We start from the raw sequence: 20,073 nt of genomic DNA, 5'->3' as shown, positions 1-20,073 counted from the left end.
TTAGTAATGTCTGTGGAGTCCGGTGAGAGAGAATTTGGACCAATAGCTATTAAAATTTCCAGTTCCCTCCCTGAAGCAATGCTCTTTTACTGATGGTAATATTCCCCTCCAGCTTATTAACTGCATGAAGAAACTTGGGAGGAAAGTGATCCCAGTATTCAGTTTCCTCAAGCACACACACGCTGCTCTGGCAGAGGTCTGTCCCCATTCCATTCCATTCCCCACCACCACCAGCGTGCCTGACATCCAGGGTGATGCTGGGGCTGCAGCAGGTGACTGCCATGGAGGGAAAAGGGATCCTCTAGGAATATTGGTTTTGGAGATGATGATCCTCAAGGAATAGCAGGATTTCAGAGATTGTTTTATGACCTGGATCATGTACAAGATGTAACATGGACAAAATTTGCAGTGTGAGGGCAGCACAGCCTGGGGATGGAATGAGAGGAAGGGAGAAAGTAGAGGGGATATGGTAGGGAAGAGGAGCCTTTCACAGGGCAGGAACTCAGCTTTGCTTCCAGAGAAGCCATAACAATTCCAGAAGTACAAATGCCAAGTTCTTATAAAGAAGGTGAGTAATTTGAAGAATAATCACAGAACCATTGAATATTTTGAGTTGGGAGAGACCCACAAGTATTGTCAAATCCAGCTCTTAAGTGGATGACCCATACAGAGATCAAATCCACAAACCTTGGTGCTATTAACAGCATGCTCTAACCAGCTGGGGTACCCAGCAATTAAATAGCTTTGATTTTATGATATTTATAAATTTAAACAAACAGAGTGTAGGATTGAGCACAGCCCTTCCCAAGATTTTCCATACACACTGTCTTGGAGGGATCAGAGCAGCTTGCAGTATTTTTGCTAAAGGCAAGGACAGGATACATGAGGGTTTTCTTTTTGGTTCCTTCCTGCTGCATTTCTGTTTTTCTTGGCTGGCTCTCTACTAGCACTGCCATGGTTTTGTGCTTGGTGTGTTACACCCGAGGGGTGCAACAAAGATGCAGCCTAAATTCATGGCCTGGAGTGCTGCAAACTGCAGAAAAAGGCTTCCAAGGAATAAAAACCTGTGGCTTGAAGTAGTCTTCTACTGGAAAAGTAGAAATGAGTTTGATAATAAAATTTTAGGAACAAAGAATATGCTAGCAAAAACAACAAAAAAATCAGTTTCCATATTTTCCCATTATTTCTTATATTATAAGCACAAATCACATAAAATAAATTAGTATTACCCAAACTATACTATTCACAGGGCACTGTCTTAGATTAATAGATTTGACAAGAAAGAGGGAAACTTTCATAAATAAGAAGAAAATTTTATATTTCTTTTTGTAGATGATCTACCTTATGTTATCATTCTGATGTGTAACACTTAGAAATGGCACTGTAGTAATAGTGGCCCAGAACTGCAGTGCTGGGTCCCTGACTTTTGCACAGTACTGTATCTCAGGTCTCTCTTGGCACAGTGCTAATTTACACTAGTTAAAGATCCAGACCAGAGCAGTTTTCAGGAGGAGATGACGGATTCATGAAGTCTAAGTGACTGAATACAGAAGTAATTCATTAGCTCCATGCTATGTTTGAAAGCTTGACCAGAGTTGACTGCAAAGTACAGCATATATAGGCTAAAAAAAAAAAATTAAGATGGAAAAAAATTTAGGAAAACCCATAGCTAGTTTGACTTAAGTTTAACAATAGATCTGCAACTTAATTTATTTTGGTGTGACTTGAAGTAATGGAAGAGGAAGAAATGGAAGAGCAACATTCCTGCACTCACCATGCAATATGGTTTTCTGGAAGAAATGTGTTGCATACCAAGTTTGCCTTTCTTATATATTCTCCAGATAAACTCCCTCTGTCTAGTGCACTGGTTTTCAGCTAAGCTCATCTCTGCTGCAGAAAACACAGCTGTTTTCTACATTTCTATTTTGAGTTTAACTGTAGGTCCTTTTGGCCATTAATAGCATGGAGCAATTCCTGCTGGAAAGTAAAAGCCACAAGAGCCATGATGTGTGAGTTTATTTTGATCCCAGCCCTGGGATATCTGAATGCTACAAGTCTCTGCTTTTCCAGTCTACATTAAATTGATGTTGGTGCTTTAAATACAAGGTCTTAATTTTTACATAACTACCTAAACCAATAGTACATTAAATTATGTTCCCTTATTATAACATCTCCAGGTTTCTGGAGATCACTGATTAATTTACTGAACAATTGGCTTAGCTCCCCCCTTCTCCATCCACTTCTGTACTAGTGAAGCATCACTTAAATAATTTTCCACTTGTTCATTAGGAGCACCCACAAAAGGAGTTTAGAAGTGACCCCCTGTGAAGTGCTCACAGTCCTTGTGTAGATGAACTGCCAGGCTTTGATCCTTGAAATGATTTAGTCTCTTTTTCTTTGGCCACTTCTCAATAATCTCTTCAGAGCATTGTCAAAGGTGTTTTAAATTATTTTTTTTCTTTGTGAACAATGTGCCTGAAAAACTCTAATACAGTAAGGAGGTGTGTTTTTCTTTGCCAAGTAGACACTGTCTTTATTCTACTATGATTCCCATTTATTTATTTTTGTTTCACAATACCCCTGGCATTAAGAAAAGAAATTGGTGTTCAATTCCCAGGATCATCTGTAGCTCTCTTATTAAAGATAGTCACTGGTGATCAGGCACAGTAGTTGATTTTAATGAGCCTGAATTTTAGAGCTTTTAGCAGTTCAACCATTTCATTCTTAAGCTCCTTTGGAAGCCCTGGAAATATACTCTGCCATTTCAATAGCTGGTGGTTCTCTAATTCTTTCCTTCTGTTCGAGTATGTCCTCTGCTGCTATTGCAGCCTCTGACAGTATCTGATCCTTATTTCCAGAAAAGAGAAAATGTGTCACAAACATCATCTGTGGTAACGACAAAGTCAAATAAATAATTTAATTTTTTCTGCATTGTCTGTGTAATCCTTAATTGTTGTCATTAATCCCTGGTAGTCCAACAGACATACAATTTTTTCAATGACTTTCTGGGCAATCTATCAAATCCCACTCAAATGTCCCTTTAGTTAAGACACACATTGTGATTTGACATATATCTTCCCATTTTTCATGAGTGACTCATTGCAATCTAGCTAAATAATTTTGCATGGTGATATTTAACTTGGATTTAAGACAGAGCAGGCCCAATTGTCTCTTGTCACAAAAACTTTGAGATTTTCCTGCGATTAACCATCCTAAATGTTTTTCAGGTGATTTCAAGGCTTTTTGTGGTTGTGGACAGAATTTATGACTTCTGGTTGTTCAGGTAGGAAAAAGAGGGATATGAAGAGGGCCCTGGTGGATCTCTCAGCAGGGCTGCACCTGATCTCCTCTGCCTCAGGTCCCAGCATCACGTCCATAGGTCGTTAGCAGAATCTGACAGAGTGGCCATGTACTTCTCCAAGATAACTCTTTTGGCAAAATGACATGAAAACAAGTCAGATTGCTTCTCAATAAGTGATAAAGTATTTTTTCCCCATGACAATTGTTAAGTATTTGTAGGCAGCACGGGAAAAAATGGAACAGAAAGACTACACTCTAACTGTGCAGTCATAAATTACGTGAAGTACATTTCATTATAAAGCGCTACATTTTTTCTAAACCTTTATGAATTCTCTCCATTTACCCTGGGGGGTTGTAATGTAAACTGACATCTTATTCTCTTCTCACAAAAATCACTAGAATTCTCTCAGAATGTTTTGTCTATAAATGGGAACAAGGAAATAACAGCGACAGAAGATACAAGAGAAAAGAGTATTTGTTATTTTTCTTTAAGGGAAAGTCTAACATCTGTATGGGAAACCTGAAAATGTTCAAGCATCCCGTGTACAGAAATAATGACAACCATTCACCTATTCCTTCAGTTCTGTGAGAAGGGATAGATGTTATTCTTGATATATAACTCCCTTAAAGAATGAGGAATACGCTAGAAACATTTAACTAATTGCTATTTCATTTATGTTCTGTATTATTGCTATGATTTATGTTGCCTGACAAAGAAATAACAGTCTCATTTTCTTTAGCTTGGATAATTTTGAAGAATTTTCATATTTTTTTCACATATCTACCAGTTAAATAGCTCAAAGCAAGTTTTCTCTACTCCCAGTTTTGAATAGCACAGAATACTGGCTTTGTACCCTTGGGCTGCTTGGATTTAATATCAAATTCTTACCTTGCACAAGGTCAGAGAAAAAGTAAAGCTTATAAAATTGGACTCATATGAAGAATGAGTTTCTATCTTTTAATACTACCAAACAATCTGCAAATTATTTAAATTAAGACAACCAGCACTCCAACATCTGCAAGCAAAATGCTTAAACGCCAAATGCAACTTTACTGGCATAAGAAAATAATAAGTGGAGTTCAATTTGTGTCAGCATAGCTCAGGAAAATAAGATATCATGTCTTGCTGTCTGCTTGATGTCAACTTCTCAGATTCAAACCCTAATGCCTCATCTTAGGCTGTCCTTACTGGAGGCTGCCAAATAGCAAGGTTCAGCCAGAGTTCATGCAGCTACTACAAAATAGGTTTTTTTTCCCTTCTCCTTTTTCAATCATTATGAACCTTCTGCTTTATATTGTACACACTTGATTATATCTATCCTTGAAATGTATACAACTCTATTAGCCTCTTCTCCTATTCTTTTAACATACTGTAAATTCCTTTCTGTGCTTAGTTTGTTTTATGACTTACAGAATTAGGCTTTTAAACTTTCACTGCACAGAGAAGATTGAGTTGTGCTATTGGCTACAAGGAGAAAACAAAGGAATGGGAATTTATATTAATACAAAAAAGAACAAAAGTACAAATACTTTTGCCATTTTTTTCTACTAAAATATTAGTTACCATCATATCCAGTTCTCAAAATAGCTGAAGGTGGTTCTTCTTAGAAAGGGAAGATTACCAGCTCTCTAAAATGCCCATTTTTGTTAATTCTAAGAAGGCTAAATCCCCTTCTGCCGAAAATCTCATCTCTCATTGATATTGATATTTCAAATGAGACCTTGTGCAAGCTTCAAATGAGCAATTTAGATGGATTCATTTTCTCAAATTGTTTTAAATTGGCCGCATATAAAATTACTCTAAATGGAAGTTGTGGGACAGATAAGCCAATAATTTAGTGATAATATATATAGTTTAGTACTGTCAAAGTTTACAATAGCATTTCAGAGAACTCAGTAAAGCCTGTTGGAATCTGCTTTAGGTGGAAAAAGCCCAAACAAAACACAACACATGTGGGTTGGAGCATTAAAATCATGATATACCAACACATATATTTTGAAGATAACATGATCCTTCTGCAAAACAGTGATTGCAATTTTCTGAACACTTCAATCATAATAAATATGCAGAAACACAGATGAATCTATACACATGTGGAAACACAGAGTGCAAGAAATTTCAGTTTGTCACAGCGCTGCTAACAGCAGAGTTTCAATCATTTTAAATTAGCTGATGAGAAGTTAAGAAAATCAGTTGCTTTAATATTTTCTGAAATATGAGGAAGATTTAAAAACAAAAGCTTGGCTCAGTTATATCCTCTTCCATTTCTGACTCGCTCTTCTACTTTAAGGGAAACAAGTTTCTTCACTTAGCCCATTCATTGCAAACTTATCTGGTATGAATTACTGAAACAGATTTGCAATATTCAATGTCTGAACAGATGAAACACTTTAATACCTTAGATGGCTCGTTTCTGGAATCAGCTGGAGTGGCATATTCCCCAAACTTTAAAAATATTTTTTACAAAATTCAAAGGCAGTCAAGATTAAAATTCCCAAATGTGTATTCTGGATCGCCTCCAAAAACATTCAGTCATTATTGGATATTGTCTTGATTAAAATTCCTGTTGGTTTGTTCTATGGTTAAAGAATAATCTTGTATCTTAACTTTTGGAATGTGTTCCTATCATGTGACATCTATGAAGTCTGAATTAATATAAAGAGATCTTTCTCACTACCCAGCATGGGAAAAGGTTTAAAACATTCACATTTCAGCATAAAAGCAGTTCACAGAATGTGTTTTGCACTAAAATTACCATTTATAGACTTCAAAATTTCCTTCAGGAATAGTGAAAAGGTAATTTCTAAAGATTTGCTAGAAACCTTGTCAAAGCAGTATCAGGGAGGATAATGTGTGTACCAGCCAGAAATTACACTGAGAATTATTTATTTTCTCCTTTGTAGCTAACCTTTACACAGATCCCTTGTTTTTTTGTAAAGAAGCTAGAGCTGTTCCTGACTTAGCTCAACTGAGAGAAGTTACCTCAATTTGAGGAAATGAAACTGAAACACTTTTCTTAGTCTTTTAAAACTTAAAAAAAAAATCTGGAAATGTTCCCATTCTCAGAACTTTGTCCTACAGATTCTGGGACTCCAAAGCTAAAATACTCACTTCTGAGCCACCTGTGATTTTCTCACTCTGCAGAGCCATGTGGGTTTCTCTTTACAGTTTTTACCTACCTTGGGAGAAATGCAGGACAGTTTCCTCCATGACCTTGGGCTGCAGGACCAAGCCCCAGGACACTGCTGTGCCACTCAGAGGAGGAAAAGGCAAATCAGAGATTCTCCTCTGTCATTCTCACACCTGAACTATGCTTTTGGTAGTTTTTAACTATTGAGGTGGTATTTAAGGATTTTAAGGTGTTTCTTGTTCATCCCTGACAGGTCCCCCTCCATGAAGTAATTGAGGAGGAATCTTCAGCCTGAATCTCTACTATCTCATGATATGCTGCAGGGAGATGTGGTCTTCAGATCTCCTAGGAACAGTAGAAGGAGAAATTCCAGTTTGGATTCTATGAAGCTGTCCATGAGGAGGTTTCATCAATACTCACTAAGGAAAGTTAGCAGTCAGTTTTTAAAACAATCAGTGTTTTCCTCCCCAAAGTCTTTAACATCTAATTCCCCAACCAGATCTCCAGGTCAGAATGACATCTACTTTAGAATTGCTTCCACACAGAAATTAAAAAAAAAAAAAGTTGTAGGACAGGAAAGGGAAAAAAGAAACATATTCCAGCATCCCCAAGGAACAGCTTTTGATACATAGCCAGCCTGAGGTAATTGACTTGTATGACAAGTTACCTAAAAACTGCAATAATCATACTAGGGGGAATCAGAATTAGAATTAATCTCTGAATCTGTCTACAGAAAATTTGACTTGATCCACAGCATGAACAATACTCTGGTGAGAAGAAGTTCTTATATTGTCTATTTTTTTTTCACAGAAGGACATAAAGAAGGCAAATCCATTCTTCCATGGTGCTTCCAGTTGCCCAAATATTTTGAGGAACCACTTTGTGCCCCCAGTATCTTTTCTACCTGTAACTTTTAGTGCCATGAGTGACAGGTAGGTGCTTTCTAAGTACAATATGAAAAGATAGTTTTGAAATTTGGGTTCCATGCAATAATTTTCTTTTTTTCCCAGAGATATCTACAGAGCAAAATGCAGAACATGTGGAAGTCACAAGCTGAGTAAATTACTCTTACCTTGCTTCAGCTGTCCTTAAATTTAATGTGCATCCATTTGTCACTCTAAAATGTGATTTGTATATGCCAGAAAAAACTGAGAGACAGCAAGTATGTCAAATTCTATGCTTTATAATCTTCTCCTCCTCCCCCTTTATGTTTTGAGGTTGTCTCTTGTCTAGTCTGTCTGCCTATTTATCTAATTACAGCACTCTGTTTTCTGACCAGAATGTCATGGAAGACATAATGCCCTGGAGGAGTTTTCCCATTTCTAAAATGTCATGTTCTCAAGGTGAAAGCTCGCAGAGTTTGAACAGGTAGGACTCTCATTTGGGAGGGACAAGGGCTGGCTGGAGGAGACAGAATTCCCTCCTCAGCTTTGAAACAGTCTTGGAGACAAGACACTGGGCTGTGACAGACCAGCTGTAGGCAGTTATTTCCATGTTTTCAATTTATGGGGATTTTAGGCATCTTTCATGATGTTCTGACTCACCCAGATCATAGTGTGGTGAGTCTGATGCCTTCTGCATTTTAGAGAGAGACTAACCACTTCTCTCTCAGTCTGTGGAGAGCTATCACACAGCAGCAGTGCCTGTCTGGGGTTTAACAGAGTTCATACCTGGCCAGGAGCATCTACACCAGAACAGAAGTACATGTGGGGTAGCTAAGGAAGAGATCTGTTTTTCAGTAAACATTGGAACTGGAACAGTTGGAGAGTATTTGGCAGTTTATAAGTTATCCTAATAATTTAGGAGTCTGACTTTCAGCACCTCTGTTTCAACTGTAAACTCAGGTTACTCATTTAAACCAGGGTTACTCATGCAAGTTAATTTTATTGACTTCAGTTATAATCTTTCTGTAAGTAAGATTTTCAACAGGCTTTTTTTCAGTTTAAAGTATTTTTCTTTATAGTTTGGAGGTATTTTTAACACATTTTGGATCTGTCTTTTCATGTCTGACTGATGATTGCTTGTTTTACTGCTAAGTATTTCATGGTTCCCGAGCGACATAGTTTTGACAAGATAAAAGATTTTTAGTGTGGCACTGAACACATAGCAATGGCTGAGAGTTCTGTTCAGCTTTGTTTGTGTCCTGGCTTTCTTTCCCTAACCATTCACGAGTCTGTGATAGTGTTGTTTCGATCTGGTTGTGAGCATTCACACAGAATCTGCAATTAGTAAAGCAGTTCAGCCTTTGTTTTAAATATTGCACCCTCCAAGCTTCATTGAGATGAAATGTATGTTCCAATTGTAGAAGCAGCAGCTGGTGCACTAGTGCAGAGAAAGTGGAGGCACTCCAAAAGAAAGCTAGGAGTGTAAAATAGTGCTGGCTGATGAGGATGATGACACTGGATCAAAATGTATAACCAAACTTTGAGCATCTGGTTTTAACTGAGGCGAGGAGATTCCACAACTTCCTTGTGCACTTTATGCAGAACCACTTCCTTCTATTTCTTTTTGAAGCTGCTGCTTGCTGGCTTCCTAAGGTGCCTTGGAAAAGACAGTGTACAACTCTTGTTACCTTATCCAGCCCAGATCTCCATGAGTTTATGGACCTCTTCAGGCATTGTTTTTTTCAGAATAACAGTAGACTTTCCATAATTCTGGTTGTTAATGTCCTCTGAAGCTTCTCCTTTAAATCCTTTAAATGAAAGGATTGGGGGTTAGGGGCCAGAGCTGTGTAAAATACTCACCACGTGGGAGCATGGTGGATGCACAGAGGCATCACGATGACACAGGTCTCTAGTTTGTTTTCTTTTCCAAACAAGCCCTAGCATTTGGTTTGCTTTTTGGCCTCTCATTTTTGATGATAAGTGAGAGTCCACCAGTGATTTTACATGGCCCAGAGTACATTTTCCCCAACATACATCACTTCACACTTATTTACAATGAATGGACCCCACAGACTTACATCACTCAGTCACTCAGTATGGAAGTTCCTTGTGAATAAATCACCCTTTTGCTAGTGACACACTACACAAGAATATTTCTCTTTCACACCTTCACTATGTACCTCAAAATGAAGTTTCTTCTCAGTGGTGCATGCAGGTGCTCTCCTCCTAAGTACAAAGGATTTTCTTCATTGAATAATTCATTTTAGTGGAAAAACATTATAACACAGTAAAAATACCTACTTTAAATTTCTCTTATTAACACAGAATAATTTGGTTCAATTGTTTTTAAACAGTCCAAATATCAGTGGAGACTGTTAATTGGGTTCTCCAGACACTACTGTAATGAATAAAATAAAGATACAACAAAATATATTACTGTGACAAAGCAGTCACTTCTTATAAGTACTTTGCCACTAATATTAGGAATGTATTTGTGTAATTTTAACTGTTCCTAAGGAAAAAAGGAGTTCTGGGGTGTTTTTTTAAAGATTAAGCACTCTGTCTACATTTGATTCTCATTTCGTCTTCTCCATATATTCTATTCCATTTGTGGGAAGCCAGCCAGAAACTCAGCTCCATGTAACAACTTTCTTCCTTCCAGGCTTCTAGAAGTATTTGGTCTGACAAAAAATGTTCATGGTGCCTGTTATACTGGTCATTCTGTGTCCCTCTTTCCTCTCAGGCTGGGTGTTAGGGTCACTGGTATAGAGCTTGGCACAGCACCATCCTACACTTGTGCAGATGTTTAGGTACTGCACTGAAAAATATTGGCCACTGCAATAACTATTAATCCATTTTACTATAAATTATTGAATTCAAATAACACAGCATTAAAACTCCATGTATGCCAAATATAATGGTTTAATTAAACCTTCATATTTTAAAGGCTTTAAGGTTTTAAGTAAAAACCAAACCAAACTTCAAAAGGTTTCCAAGTTTCGAGGGGATATGTTTGAGTTTCTCTTGCAGAACAGGTCAAAATTTAGTGATAAAATTTGAGATTATCCAGCTAGAATTCTGGATGTGGTTTTCAGTCATTTATTTAAAATGGTTTGACAAAAGGAGCTGCCGGTGCAAAACTACCAACTTCTTATTGTTTCTAAGAAACACAGGATTGAAAGATTTCTTGGCCCATTCTGCTCTGTCCCACATGGAATGGCAGACCCACAGATCCCACTGGAATGGTAGATTCCTGCTCTAAGTGTACCTCTTCCTGGAGCCACTCTCTCTGGGCAGTTTCACATCAGTGCTTCAACAATTACCTTTGAAAGGCCTGACACTTGTGAGTGAAGCAATTACTTTGAAATTTTGATCAGCCCATGGTGTTCCACGTGGAAAGAAAACACAAACTGGCCCACGAAGATGGTCTTCCCTATTGACTCTGAAATTTATAGTTTGACACAGTAAAAATCACTGTACATAGAACCAGGTCACTTTCTTTACTTGTACAACTCATAAGCAGTATTGGTGATGATCCCATGTTTATAAATCTTTGACTAGCTTGAATCTATTCCCCAGACTCGGTCTCTGTACATCTCTATCAGTTTAGTGGTTTTTTACAGTTCTGTTTTTAAAGCATGCCTCATTTATAAATCCTGCATTTATTACCCTCTGTTCAGCTAAGCTGGGCTACATTTCCACTTTTGAATCCTGTGTTCTCACTTAAAAAATGAATTAAAAAGAAAATAATCACTTTTTAAAGCATATGTGTTTGGAATTCCCTTTGCCTTTAGATTGTTTTTGAAGTAATATTTCTCACCAAAGACAAAAAATTATGCACTTCTTTTCAGAAACATATTCAATGAATATTTTATATGCATTTTCATTGAACAGTCATTTTGCCATGTGAGTTTTGTGGACAAGAAGGATAAAGCTCAGATTCAGAGCTCTTACAAGCCATAAAAATATGCTTGCGGTACATAAACGAATACCTTAATACTAGATGATAGAACACCTGGAAAAAAATTTAAAGTAACATACTTAAAGATCAAAACCAAGGGAAATTTAAATAAAATATTCCAATTTCTTAAATATACTTACAGTTCCACATCTATAGTAGCTGCAAAATATATAAGCAGGAACAACTGATAAAAAGCACTGAAGTTATAGATGAAATTTTGGTTTTATGAGTTATTATTTGAATTTATAAGGTTCTTAACCCATATTCTTTTAAACAGAAGTACTGATGGGTTTTAAATATTCACTGAATATGTTTTCTTCTGCAAACTTTTTCACTTCTGAATCATTGAAATTAATAGAAAATAAAGAAAAAGATCCTGATATAGTAAGAAACCTGGGAAGACTAATTCTAAAATATGCAGAGGAAACTCATTATATCCAGTTTTCCCAGACTGCAGGTAGTGAGAAGTGCAGAGAATCCCCATACAAGGTCTGAGAAGTTTCTAATTCACTGCTCCATCATCACTGCATCCTGCAGTTCCTCTTGTTTGCTGCTGATGGCAGGCAGCTCTGGAAGCCCTTGTTGTGCTTTCTCTCTTTCTGCCCCAGTGCAGAAAGCCCATAAAAACCCCACTGCATTCACCTCTGAAGGTTACCCTCCCAAAGCACTGCTGGGAATCTCTGCAGCTTACAGGTGATTCTGTACAGCTGTACAGAGGATCCAGGTTCATCTTTCCCTGGAACACTCCAATAAATGCACCATCCCATGGGTTTTTCGTGAGAGGGGCTCAGCAGCTCCTTTCCAGCCCCATTCCTCCTCTCCTTCTGCACCTCTCAAATAGTTGGACACTTAGGGACTCCTAAATACTGACGACACACTGCAAAAGTGGGTTTGTGGAGAGGAACTTTGCCAACAGACCTACAGATGGTGTTAGGAGGACAAAAAATGATGGAGGTAATTTTCTTTATGGATTAAATAAACAAAAATTTCACTCAGTCCTGAAAACTTATCTTCAATTGCTCTTTGCTTTGCAAAAACTCCACTACTTCAATCCCAGAAGGTTATTTGGAGAAGACAGAGCAGCTTGAATTCAAAACGCTGCTGTGTTGCAAAACTCGGACCCAGAATTTTTGAAGTTCTCAAAGTTTCCTAACACTTTTTTTCCAAGGAGGTCTTAGACAACATTAAACTTCAAAAACACCAAAACCAAACCCACAACCTTTTGTGTGTGTACACTAACATGACACAGATGCAACTGCTGGAAAAGTCAGCATTTTCCAAAGACACTCCGCAGTGACTGTAGCTCATTTCTCTGCTAACTGTACTGGGGAAAAGACTGGAACATCACATTTCTCTGGCTTAACTTAGCAGACACTGTTTTTCAGGAATGAATGAACTAGAAATAAGTTTCTTATTGTACAGTCATACTGCAGCATTCACAAAAGTTGGAACATTTCCTAATTCCTGCCTAATATCAGACAGCAACAATACAGATCAAAGATAATGCATACAAATTTGATATTTACAGTGCCTCCCTGCCTAGAAAGGATAGGAAAAGTGATATGACTGAGTATAAATAAGAGTTATGACATTTTCAAGGATCAACTACCCAAATAGTCAACATGTGCACAGATATAAGTTTAATAGCCTCTTATTAAAAGATGCAATAAAATTTGAGAGTGTACTGGCAGTAAATAGATTAAAGATCCATTAATCTATCTTCAGGAGAAAAAATTTCATATGCAGTCATGATTAGATAGCTGGGTGCAGCACACATATCCATGTATCATTTTCTAAGAACTGCAGTTGTTAGGTTTTAATCATGCACCATACTTACTTCCATTAAAATATCTGTTTTGTGTAAATGAACAGAAGGAAGTAATAAACACCCAGTCCTTACAGTGTTTTGATATCAAAATGTGGGTGACTGATAGTTGAAAAACAGATTTGCCAGACTCTGCAAATAAACACCAAAATATGAACTGACAATTGGGAAGCAGAGACATTGGATACCTTTAATGTATGTCAGCAGGATGCCTGATGCTAGAAACCCAAATGAAGTGTTTGCTGTGCTTAAGACAAATACTGTCTCATCATCAGAGTATCAAGGTAGAGAAATACTCAGAGAGAAGATCAAAAGAAAGCAGTGGGTTGGGGCTATAATCAGAGCACTAAAACCAATGTTGATGAGAATTGAAGTTGGCTACAGTTCGAGTTCATGTTAGGCAGATGTTTATCATTTTGCCTTTCTCTCAGTGGTGCTAAACAACAAAGCAAGAAGGAAAACCAGAAGGAATAATCAGAGAAAAATCTCAAGAGGAATCTTCTCTGGAAAAGTCAAGTAAAAAACAAACTCTTCACATAGGGGCAGATGTTCCAATCCTATGGAAACAGAACTTGCCGTGAGAAAAAGCCACCAGGCAAATCTTCAGCGTGGTGTGGAAGACTGAGAACAGCACTTTTCCCTTTCCTAAAGCAGAGAAAAAGACACCTTAAAAACTGCTTTGCTACCTACCAATATGGGGATCTACTACCCAGTCAGAGCAGGAATGCAAAAATATTTTTAACTCATCCCCAATCACATTCCATTCTGAGCCGGGACACGATCATCAGATGTGTTCCAAGGAGAACAATTCATGTGAGGTAAACCAGTTCCTTAATGCTGTTGAGGGACTGTTATCCTTGAGGGCATCATGGTGGGAATACAATGCTCACATGGAATGAGGGTTGTTTGGTCCAGTTTCAGCAATACCCTGCTAAGAAGTGTTCCCTGAAGATCCCTTAGTAGAACTTGCCTTGAACACACTTATCATGACCAACCTTGTGCTCTGAGACTACTTTATGTTTTTAATATTCAGTTTATCAGCTACATAAAGAATTGCTTTCCAGGTGCTAAAATCTCCCTCAGCAGTCTGAATTCCTTCGAGAACGTATTTGTTTTTACTGACTTTCCATTCTGGTAACTTTCTAGCCTAGAAATTAATCTTTGTCATGTCAGCATGTGTGCCTTTGGCTACAGCTAAACCCTACTGTGTTTGGGAGGGATACCAGAGACTATGGATTTATATGGTGCCATCACAAAAATATGTAAATGATGGTTAAGGTCTCTGCAGAGACTGGCAAGTTTCAAAAGAACCTTGTGCATGAAAAATAAATGTATATAATTAGTACCCTGGGTTTGCTAGACCAATCATTATGTATTCCTGCCTGCTTGAACCTCTGATGTGCAAAACAACTTGCAAAGCCATCTCCTGACATCTCCCTGTCCTGCCAAGGGAGGCTGAGGCTGGTCCTCTCTGACACAAAGAGGGACCCCATTCTCACTGCTCTCAGGCTGCCACTCAGCCCTGGCAGGATCTGGCACTAAGTCTGCCCACTCCTCTGCACTCTCCCATTTTACAGGGAAATCAAACTTCATACAGTGCTGTGCTAATACTGGTTTGACCCCTTCACACTCCATACACAGCTAATTTAAAGTTTGAAACAGCTCTGACAGATATTTTCTTGAATGCATATAATTATGTTTTAAATTTTTCCATTGCAGTACATGTTCTCACTGGGGTCCCACAAATCATCTGATCAGTTCTAGGGTCATGATTAGGATCTTTCACAGGAGTGGACTAAAACACAGTGAGGAAAGAAAATGGCACACTTATTTTTTTGCCAGCATATTAAAAACTACTCTCTTTCTCCCTTTTTTCCATTTTTTATTTCTAAAAGTACATTTAAAGCCTGTGATTCTCACTGGAGAAAAACAAATATGAAAACCCTATCTTCAGATTTAGTGCATATGAAACTAAAAGTTTACTATATTTGAACTAAAACCAGGAAATCCATTAGTATTAGTGGTACCAGCTGTTCTTTGTATTAGGCCAAACTCTGCAAGGGGACACTGAAAGTCCTGCACTTCAAGGTCAACACAGAATGGATAATTTTATTTTAAGTGAGAGAAACAAAGAATAAAGAGACATCTCAGAGGAACAAAGTGCTGGGCTTATAATGTTCTGTAAGAGCAGGCATTTTTAATGGATTTGAAGAACTCATGGAGCAGGACTGCAGAACTGCTTTTGGGAATTATGCTGGCTCTGTGTCTCAAATGATCCCCTTCTACCCTGCAAGGACATCTGAGCCAAGTAGGGAAAACTTGCAATTTTCTAAATTTTACCATTCTTTCATAGACAGTGGCCTCTTTTTACTTGTTCTTTTATCCAAGTTTTTTTCTTTTTCTGCTGAAAAAATAATAAAAAACCTGATATAGAGTAATTACCCAACATGGAGAAGCACCAGCTGAAGAAGCCAGCAATCCCACCTTCCATTAGGAAGGCAACACACAGAAAAAGCTGGTAGTTAAAAACCTGTGCCTGTTCCAGTGACAATTTCAGCAACTTGCAAATTCAGTTTGAGAAGCAAAACTCATATTTTCAGAATTTGTATTCAACGTCCTATTTCACCAAGTGCAAGTGGTGGCTGAAGATTTTGAGCCCTGAAGGACTGGGAGTTGGATTTTGTCTACTAATTCAACATTGGCTCTTCTAGTTTGTTTTCTTCTCCACTGCTATGTTGAAAAAACTCAACTGATACATTGCAAGAAATATGAAAGTCACTTCACTTCCCATTTGCTTTAGATGTCTGCTGCTAAATAGTGCTGATAAGTAGAGATACAGCTTAAAGCAGCATTCTGATACCTAAAATGTTGTGTTACCTCCAGAAGCTTGCACTGTGCTGTCTTAATTTACATTTTGCAGCAAGAGTTTCCAATTCTACACAGTAATAAATGTGCAGGAGTAAAAGTCACAGAAGGGAAGGGAAATCTTGGCATCCAGCTTTACAACTTGGACAGCAGAGGAATAAATAATATCTTCTATTTTCTGCAACTTGAACGTTACACCAATACTCCTGAAGTCCCCCCTCATAAATATGTAAATAGTTGAAATAAACACCCTTGGTGCTATTTTGTACAAAAAAAAATTCATGAAGATTCAGGGCATGTCTGCACGTGCTTGCCACATTTCACATGTGTAATTTATGCAGCTCCCACAGTACTGGGGCAGAGCACATCCATGTGTTTCACACATGGACTGTGCAGTCCCTATTAGCCATGGTCCACCTGGGCATGCCATGTGGGCAGGCTGCAGTCAGTGGTTGTTTGCTGAGCCTTTAAGCATGGTAACAGAAATATCCTACAGGAGACTTTATTCTTGGAGACTGTAGACAAAACTTTTAGGCAGAGTACCTGGAGGTAGCTCTCCCTTGCATCTGTGCCTCTGTGTGTGGGAGTTTGTGCTCAGATGCTCTGTCAGTGTCACTTCCCCAGGAATCTTTTCCAGGCAAGATGCTCACTCTTCAGACTGTAATTGATTAATGGGTGGGCAAATGTCAGAGGTCATCTGAACAGAAAGAGGGGGAGAGCCTGCCCTCTGAGTCCCAGTGAGCAAACAGGTTTTGCTCTGAGAAGGAGCAAAATGTTTTATCATAGGACAGAAAGGACACTGAGAGCTTTTCTGAGCCTTTCCCCACCCTAAGGCAAGATCAGTGACCCTTTTGCAACTCTAAATGCAGTTTGTCTAGCCTGCTTTTAGAGATCTCCCACAAGGGAAAGTCCAGCCTTCACATGCCTTGTTATCCTTAGTGTTCCAAGGGTTTGGCTGACCCCTGTCTATATAACTAAAATATAAATCCATTAGTGCTTGTCTTGTGCATGATGGACATGGAAAACAGATTAGCTGCAACTGAAACTTGAAGAGTGTGCTCTTGTCACTTGTTCAGTCCTTCTGTCTGACTAAACCACCTCAGACCTTTCTAGACTGTGCTTTTCTGCTTCTCACTTGAAGTTATGTGAATACCTCATGTATTTTGATTTCTTATGAGAACATCACAGAAGCCATGTGAAAACTGTCACTAGAATTAATGCATATGATAATAACAATCTCTTCTCCATGCACAGGGGCTGTTGTCCTGTTGCAGAAAGCAGCTGGCTTGTGATATGTCATACAATATTTCCTATTACTACATAGGATCCTATTTATTTTGCTATATTCCAAGTTCTTCCCTGAAATATATGTTTGAAGCAGGATTTTGTTCCAGCATTTTTGCAGGAATTCATGGTGATTTGGCTGAACTACAATGCTTCAGACTCTTCTTTTTGGGGAAGGGGTTATAAGCAGGTCACAGGCTGCTTTGTTATATATTTTGCTTGCAGTAAAACATTTGCACTGTGTTTTCCATGATGTTCTCACAGGGAAGCTAAGGAACAAGATAAACAAATTTGCAGGGTTTTAGGAATTTCAGTTTGTAGGAATGTTCCTCTTGTACTTAGTGCATGTATCATAAAGACTGCTCCTGATTTAAGATTTTCTAAAGTGTAATTGTCATTTCTGTAGGGCAAATGCATTCTGTATTTGGGGTTCAACTAATGAAGTATTGCTTAGGAAGTCTGTAAAAAATAAATTCAAACTCCTTTTCAGCATCTGGAGCCATAGTTATGAATGTCTTCTAAGGTTTTTTTACTGGAGACATTTCCATAAGATGTAGGGAGAAACCACCACCACAACACATCTCTCCACAGAGGAGATAAGAAACATGAAACTATCAGAAGAACAAAATTCCTCTCAATTAAGAGGTTCTAAATAAGAAAAAAAGCTTTTTAAAAGTGAAATAAAATGTATTTATTTGGTAATATTCATTGTTTCATCATATATTTGTGTCTTTTCTGTTACAGAGCCCTTGAAAAATATTTCCAGTCTGTGTTCCAAGATAAGCTCTTTGTAATGCCTTATGATGATAATCCACCTAAGGAAGTAAATTACTGGGGAGAACAGGAGAGAATTCTAACAGATTTTAGACTCAGTATGTTTGGCAGACTTATAAATATGGTTTGTAATTTCTATGCACTCCTCCAAATTTCTCCTAAGCTTACCTAATAATAATGTAATCTGTGATTTGAATGTCATGGCATCCTTCTCCAAAGCTAGTATGTCCTTTAGTAAGAGGGGTAAGCTGATTAAATCCTACACTTGAAGGAAAATAAAGATACAAACTTGTGAACAGATTCAAGGACTGTAATCTCTGTAATGAAAATATTAAGCACTAGACAACACTATGTAACAGATTTGGCAAGATATAGTCTATCTCAAATAGTCAATAAAATTTAAAACAATTATTTGTCAATAGGAATGTTTCTTCAGGTGAAATTTTAGTCTTTCCACCATCCCCTGTCAGTAACCATGGTTAGTCCTGGACTATTTTTAGCACTGATGTTTTTTTCTTATGAATTGCAACAGTTGCTCTGGTAAATTGACCTATACGATTTACTCGAAATAACTGGTCTACAATAAAATAGCTGTTTGATAAACTTCACAAACTCCTATGGAGATCTTTGATTTCTTTTCTTGAATTTGGAAGACAAATGGGATTCCTATGAGTCAGTCTCAGTATTTGTCACCATAAAGAATAGACCCTTCTGAAGGTGAAAGATGAGGCACAGGTAGTGGGGATAATCAGAAGAAATGCTCTTTAAACTTTGTAGGCTATGGAAGAGCCTATCATTAATGCTGTAGCATGAGTTTGGGAACATTAGGTGTCACCTGCCAAAATATTGCTTAAAAAGTTCATCATGACAAACTCCTGGGATAAAAGGATAAGCTGTGGTCAGTTCTGTAGAAAATTTGGTCTAATTCCTCTGGAAAAAGACCCCAAATGCTAGTATATTAAGAGTGCTATACTGAAATATATTTATAGCTGTTATCAAATGGATCTTTACCTATAAACAATTACAGGTTTACTGAAAAATCATGAGAAAACACTCTTTCAAATCCAGATGAAGAAACAGCCACATGGTCTCTTGTATAACTGGTAGTTCAAACCAAACTTTTGGTGTTGGGTTGCATGATAAAGACACATACCTAATCCCCTGAAAAAAATTCTGAAAGACTGATGAGGAGGCTGGTGAATCCATTCTTTTTGACTGCAATTATCTGAGCATGTGGGGAAAAGAGAATGAGAAATAATCAGCAAGAGAAGTAGGTTCAAGGATTGTCAGGGGAAGGAGTAGGCAAACAGGGCTCCTTGGACTGTGAATAAATCAGAAATGTAGGTTTACAGGTTTCTGATCAAGAAAATTGCCTTCTGCTGATGGTCTTTTTGCAATTAGTAAGAGAAGATTTTGACTCTATTCTATTCTATGTAAATAAAGGAGACTGCATGAAAGGTGGGTGGGTTTTCTTTGTTGTTTGCAAGGGAAGAATTCTTTTTCCTCATTCCAGGAGTGATTTGCTGGGAGGAAGATGATGCTGCAGAGAATTTCCTACCCACTTTCTCTCAGGCCATCACTTTGAGACTGAGATCACAAAGAAGCAAGGAATCCTGTTCTCTTGCAGCATTCATGCTGGGTCATGGAAAGCTCATTTGAGAACTGCAAAGACAGCATGTACCTTTCCAAGAGTGTGTGTGATTATGGTGGCTACAATACAAGACATAAAATGTTGGTCTAATGCTTTAGGTGCCAAGCCATCCTGCTGCCTCTGCCCTTCAAGGAGACATTGACTGTGCCTGCCAGGGTTGAATTTTACTGGGAGTCTTTCAGCAACTTCACTTCTAATATGATTCACATAATTCTAAGTCTTATCTCAAGATCTGGGTTTTTTGCTTGGTTGGCATTTGGAGTAAGAACTTCCGATACAGACTTTGCAACAGACAGCTCACATAAACTGGGGTGTCAGCAACTTACTAACAGGTCTTTGCTCTGCATTTTACACAAATTTACAAGCTTCATTTCTGCACCTGGCTTGCTGCTGTCAAC

The 20,073-nt window shown here is 38.0% G+C and overlaps 1 long non-coding RNA gene across 2 annotated transcripts; it reads left to right on the top strand.

The window, feature by feature from the left end:
• Positions 1 to 6,366: 6,366 nt before the first annotated feature.
• LOC108961692 (uncharacterized) lies at positions 6,367 to 18,348 on the top strand. 2 transcript variants are annotated; one of them, XR_001990049.2, is made up of 6 exons: positions 6,367 to 6,451; positions 6,685 to 7,073; positions 7,242 to 7,363; positions 7,442 to 7,593; positions 7,711 to 7,799; positions 17,995 to 18,348. It is a non-coding gene; the product is annotated as an uncharacterized LOC108961692 (long non-coding RNA). The 2 variants fall into 2 exon arrangements; XR_007777964.1 differs by having other exon boundaries at positions 7,242 to 7,593.
• Positions 18,349 to 20,073: the final 1,725 nt, after the last annotated feature.

This window comes from Serinus canaria, chromosome 7, assembly GCF_022539315.1.
Source record: "Serinus canaria isolate serCan28SL12 chromosome 7, serCan2020, whole genome shotgun sequence".
NCBI lineage: Eukaryota > Metazoa > Chordata > Aves > Passeriformes > Fringillidae > Serinus > Serinus canaria.
This window is presented reverse-complemented; position numbering and strand designations above follow the sequence as displayed.